The sequence below is a fragment of the Lygodium microphyllum genome, chromosome 3 (genome assembly GCF_053477565.2).
Source record: "Lygodium microphyllum isolate KBCC chromosome 3, Lygodium_microphyllum_v1.1.10, whole genome shotgun sequence".
Lineage (NCBI taxonomy): Eukaryota > Viridiplantae > Streptophyta > Polypodiopsida > Schizaeales > Lygodiaceae > Lygodium > Lygodium microphyllum.
Window position 1 is genome coordinate 128,284,411 of NC_141137.1, and position 6,801 is coordinate 128,291,211.

The following is a 6,801-nucleotide window of genomic DNA, read 5'->3' on the forward strand; positions in this document are numbered from 1 at the left end:
GACATGAGCATAAGTGCATGTCCAAAGCGGTCAAGCATAGACTGATAAGTGCCAAGATACATCCAAGATAAATATCAATTTGCTATGGAAAGTGGAGCTCAAGCTCAACCAATGATTAAGAAGCAATGTCGAACTCTTTTCCAATCCCCAATGGTCAATACATCAATGTACATCTCCAAGACATGACCCAAATATCATAGGCATAAGCATACATGTCGAACTCTTTTCCAATCCCCGATGGTCAATACATCAATGTACATCTACAAGACATGACCCAAATAGCATAGGCATAAGCATACATGAGAGAATAGCTTCAACCCAACTATTTACATCAGACATTCACTACTCCAGACTGAGTATTTTAGGCCTCAAATTAGTACCAAAATGATGGCAATCCATTAACATAGCATCTCCATACATGTAGATATCATCTGGGCATCAATATGCATCAAGTGATCAATCTCGGTAAGCATAGACTTCAAGAGATAAGTGCTGCCTTGTTTTGGCTAGATCTGGGACTATTCAAAATAGTCATGGCTGAGCTAAATTAGCTCCGAATGCATCTCACATAAGAGGCAAAACATCCACAAGTGATTCGATATCAATAGACATTAGTAGAAGCATCACATAAGCCATAGGCATACAAATATATGCTGTCTCAGACCTGAAACCTGTTGCAAAATATTTTTTCATCATAATTTGGCAAATTCGACATCATCATCGCGTCCGGAGTGTGACAAAACCCCAACTTAGACTCTTATCTTACCTAAATCGGGTTCCAAAATGCCCGAGATATTACAAAAAGAGTGATTTTTGAGCCATTTTTGCAAACATGCGCAAATAAAACGTGAGCATGCTGTTGTACTTGAGGGGCCAAATCATGGTGGATAGGGGATAAGCAAGAGCCCAATGAAGGCCTACAATAGGCCTACACAAGCCTAGGACAAGTCCAAGCAAGAGGTGAAGAGAACAAGCTTCAATGATGGAAACTATGGCTGCCTCTCCATGAAACCTTGCTGTTTATGTCAAAGAATGGCTGAGAACTGAGTGAGAAGCAAGCTCTCATACTCCTGTAGATGCCAGGGAAGGCTAGAAAGCACTCGTGAAGGACCTTCTCTGATACCAGTTGAAAGGTGAGAAGGATCAAAGCTTACACGTGAGAGCTATGGGGGGAGAGCAAGAGCAATAAAGAGAGAGACAAGAAATGGGAACTCCAACAACCACAATGTGTGGCCGGTCCTTCCTTTATTCAACCGTCACTAAAAGAATAAACAATAAGTGACTGTGATGGGTGTCTGCCACCTGCAGTGTGCAGTGGCAGGTACTGTCAATGTAGTAATACACGGGCGGCTAGGCGGAGATGCCTTTACCCCCAACACCATTTCTACTCGAACTATTTCAGATCTATTGCCCAAGAATATTAGACCATTACCCCAGTCCTCTATTACTCTGGCATTTCTCATCCATGGCCTCCCCAGTAGGATATCATACTCCACTCCCCTTTATGACTATGAAGTTTATAGAGAATTGGATTCCTACTATCTTTAGCTACTAATCCTTTAGGACTCCAAAGGGTCTAATATTCATTTTGTTTGCTAGGGTGACATTGAACTTTGCAATTTCCACTGGTGGGTTCCCCCAAGTTTGCAAGACTGCACGACTAAGTATGCTAACTCTTGCTCTTGTGTCAACTATCCCCTTTCCTGTAGTGTCTCTTCAGGCAAGGCCAGGTAAGATTGCGTGCATCTCAGCGCCCTCCCAAAAGGCATTTACTTGTGAAGATCTAAACATGGGATTTAGCATTAGGCTGGGTATGTGTCCTATAACCTCGTGGTTTGGAAGGTTTTGTGGCTTATGTTCATCACTATGTTCTACCCATCTCTTCAACTCTTACGAAAGTGTGTAGTTTTGCCTAAGTAGTTCTCCCAATGACACTATCACAGGAGTCATTGTGAGTGTTGCTAGCAAGCCACTATCCCTCTTTCCCTTCTCACTTTCGTGGATTCCTTGCCAATGTTCTTGAAATTGTTTGTGTGTGTTCTTGGTCCTCGCACTCCACCCATGCAATTGCTCACTAGGTGGGGTTATCTCTCCTGCCCCCCCTCAAGTATGAAGGTGAGGCTGGTGGGCTTGTGGTTGATAATTCCTTAATCTCCTTCTCAACTATAGACTTGGTATCTTGAAGGTGTTCATGGGCTTTCCTTATCCATTCATTGACCTTATTTGCAACTTTCAGCTACTAGTTGGGGTTAAACCTTAGCACTCCTCCTCTCTTTTATCTTAGGAGCGGATGTTTCTGCTTTGGCATCCCCAACTCACTTACCTTTGGTTAATGTGATCTCACTCTCAGTTTTGAGTGTTATTTTTGCCTCAGTTCTTTTCTTTCGCTGTCGTCGATTCTTCTTCCCTATAGAGGATGCATCTAAGTTGCTAGACCTTCAATAGTGAGATACCGACCTACTTTATTTGAGCTCGTGTCATAACTTTCAGGGGTATAGGTGTGGCATTGGTGTCATGTGTCTTGACACAAAAGAGCCGAGTAGTGGCACAGATGGTACAATTGCCGAGCTAGTGGAGGGCTTCCATCTAGGGCAATTAGCGAATAGATGTGTGAATTTGTATTCAAGGCATCTCAAATCAGCTTTCTCTCTATTTGCTTGCTCCTTTTCAGGGCAGAGAGACAAGACATGCCCTATATGGGCCATAGGTCCAACATGCTATGTGTTTTCCTCTACCTAAGGCCATGATTGGTATTGGTCTATAGTCCATCAATATTGGATTGTCTTCTTTGTCATAAGAAACATAAGGATTCAAATAAGAATCTTCCTTTAGGGGATCTTCCACCAAGTGCACTAGGGCTTCACTCAGTGGATGGGTAATGATGGGTACAAGAGGTCTAGGGATCCATGTAGGGTTAATATTTGTCCTTGTAGAATTGGCTTTGAGTCATTGGGCACGGGGAGTGCCAAGGGGGACTCCCCTTCCCAAATAGGATCATCTACCCCCTGGATATTAAAGTTGCATGTAAGGTTGTTGGTAAGGCAACTGTCTTGGAAACCGATAGTGCATGGCATCATATGCCCAAATCTTCCACAATTGGTGCAAGGTCTTGCTCTGGGATTAGGGAATTCAGATGGTAGGTGATTTCCTCCATAGTGTACACACTGCATGTGGGACCACATAGGTTTCTGCATCAACTCTTGCAGTCTAGCCACCTCCACTTTGAGATCAACTATAGCTTGGGTTTAGTCAATATTCTTCCCTTTCTCCGATTTGCAACAACTGCTCGTTCACTAGTTGCTACCACTCCCTTAAATGTTTTTAATTGCATTGCTACCCTGCTGTGCCATCTGAGAGCTTATCTCCCTAAGCAAGTCGTTTACTTGGATAACTTCCTCGAAGACTCTCAACAATGCATCTCTCTGCATGTTCGAGTTGCTTTCCAGGGCCTAGCTCTTTAAATCTATCTTTGAATAGCTTGTCCTAGTTCTCGATTTCCTTCACCTTGACTTTAACTCCTTGCCTTTGATTTCCAACTCCCTCTCTTTCTCTTCAATCTGCCTCCTTGGAACACTTGGGAGCATTGTCCTAATTGGATGAGGAACCTTTCAAAAAATTTTGTGGTCTCATCCAACTATACTTGTGATTAACTCTTTTTGTTGTTGATATCTTGGGCTTTTTCTCTTCACATCTCCTCACATAGGTTTTCCAAGGTGAGATGGACCTCTTTTGTTACTATGGGTCATCTTTCTTGCTCTTGTTGGTTGGTGGATCAATTGGCCTATAGGTGGCCTACCCTAAGGTGGCATTTTTTGTTGCTCATTCTTTTTCCAACTCCTAAATATTGGCTTGTAATAGCTACAAGGAAACTACTACATCCATAAAGTTAGGCCCCTCGTTCGCTTCTCCTTGCCCTTGCTTGAATTTTTTGTCCTCCTCTTCAATTTCGATCCTATCTTTCTCATAATCTCTTCTTAAATTCTTCTTATGTCTTCTAACAATGATTCTCTTAGTCTGTGCAGTAGGTTTTTGTAGTCTTTTCTATGCTCCTCCTACTCTCTTTGCATCTTCTTGAGGGAGTCTTGGAGGGATCTATCCAAGTCTTCCTCATATGTGGACGTCCTCCTCTTACAACTTCTCCTTTCCTCCATGTCTTTATGGTCCTTGTCTCCTTCATTGTCTCTCTTCCTTTTTTCTCCTTGCTTGGTCACCCTCATTTGAGGTGGCCTCATTTGAATTCTGGTCTTTTTCTTACTCTTCCTAGTCCTATCCTTGGTCTTCCTAGTCTCATTGTTTTTTATCGGTTTGGTCTTGCAAGTCATTGCTGCCTATTTATTGGAACAACCCCCAACTAGTGAGGTTGATGGTAGCACTTTTTGAGCCTCAAGAGTAGACTTGTGTTGGCCTCGTTATTTGTGTAGGTCTACTTTCTTGATTGACAATTTAGTATACCTTGCACCTTGGTAACTAATGCCATAGCAAACTCCAACCAAGGTAATTTAGGTTATGCTCTTTGGAATGGCCTTATTCATTAAATCCTTCATAAGGCTCTTAGGGATCATACTAGTTGAAGTGTTGGGGTGGATATACCTAAATATGGTATGAAAGATATGAGAGGCACTCTTAGAGAGGAGGCCATAATTATTGAGATCTTTACTATCCCTCTAGGTGGTTGTTACCATGTGGCCTTCTCTCTTCAACCTATCGTGCCTTTCATATTGTCTTTTTTAATCCCAAGGGTCGTGCTACTAGATCATGAGTAAGTTCGACCTCTACACTTGTTTTAGTCCCTAGTGATGCATAACATGGTGGTCTTGGTGTTGGGCTAGTATTCTCTAATAAATGCCATGTAGCCTCTTAGGTGTGCCTTGAAGTCATGGCTATGACATTATCCTCTACACTTAGTTATCCATGGTTTGGCTCTTGGGATGATGGTGATGGCCTTATCATAAAAGGTGAGCAAAAGTAAGAAGAGTGAAAGAGCTATGGGGATTCAAGCAAGAAGAAGAAAGAATGTTGTGCGTGAGCTCCAATAGTCACAATGTGTGACCTACCTTCCCTTATTCTATTTTTCATTAAAATAATAAAGAATAAATTGATAGTGATGGGCACCTGTGCCACCTACAATGTATCGGTGTGTAAGTTTGTATACAATAAATGTAGGCGGCTAGTAGGCACATACAACCTTTAATCCACAACCTTCAACTTAAAAAGGAGAATTTACCTTAGTTAGGAGTAAGAGAAAAGAGAAAAGAGAAAAATACAACATATACATAAGGTACAACAGAATGAGGAAATACGTCATCTCATCATATGCCCATCAACTTATGAAGGAAGGCATATCATTCCATTGGGAGACATTTACTGAATAGATTTGTAGGATTCGTATCCATATGAAACTTGATAAACTCTATGGGCTTGTCCTCTACCATCTCCTTGATAAAGTGACAGTGCACCTCAATGTGCTTTGTCTTATGAAGGAAGGCATATCATTCCACTGGGAGACATTTACTAAATAGATTTGTAGGATTCGTATCCATATGAAACTTGATAAACTCTATGGGCTTGTCCTCTACCATCTCCTTGATAAAGTGACAGTGCACCTCAATGTGCTTTGTCTTTGCATGGAAAAATGGATTATGAGCCAACTAAATGGCACTTATTGAATCCAAATACAGGGTAGAAGTCATCCTAGGGGTTCCACCTATAAGAAATCATCTATATAATGTGGTTCAAAGGATATTAAGAAATATTCTTTCTTTACATATTATAAGGTCTTAAAATGACTCCTTTTACTTTACTAAATTTAGATTTTTTTCAAATTGTAATTTAAAAGCCCTTCGTGTAAATATAATTTTGTAAATTTTACTAAACATAATATTGTTTGTTTTGAACTCACATGGTATCTTACATCTTCTAAGGTGAACCACTCGCGCGAGGAAGTCATAGCCATACAATCAACTAGACAACCTAGCCATAGTGTTTATAACCTCCAACATACGTAAAGATATATCCAAAGATGGACTTCCTACTATCTGCATGACCTTCATAATCAAAGATAGTGTAATGTGTGACTCCTATATCCTAGCTACCATAGCAAATGCACACATCTGCTATGTCTTTTAGGCATCTCATGATACCCTTTATGATGTCCCAATGTCAGGTGTAGCCATGTAATGTGCTGCAATTCCCACTATAAATGCTATGTTAGAATGAGTGGCTATAATGGTATACATCAAATTTCCTATTATGCATACATAGGGAACCTTGGCCATCTCAAACCTCTCATTATTCGACTGTGGACAATTAGCTTGACTAACCTTCACATAAGAAGATAAAGAATAGCCAATAGGCTTACCATCTTGCATATGGACTTTCTCAAGTACTCTATGGATGTACTCATTCTAGGATAGGTGGAGAAGTCCCTTAGAGAGATTGCACATAATGTGCATACCAAGTATGTGTGAGGCATGTCGCACGTCTTTTATCTCAAAGATCTTCTTAAGCAGATTCTTGAAAGCATCTAGCTCAACATGAGCACTCCCAACAATAAGCATATCATCAACATAAAGCACCAAAATAATAAGACTACCATCACGTGCCTATTTTGTATATAGACACAGATCCAAATCATAGTGGGAATACCCTTGTGAATGTATAAAAGCATCAAAATTAGGGTACCACTCCCTAGGTGCATGCTTAATCCCATAGAGACTCTTCTTCAATTTACACACTAGGTGTTCCTTGCCATTCTTTGCAAAGCTCTTAGGCTACTGCATATAATTCTCATCATGCAAGTAC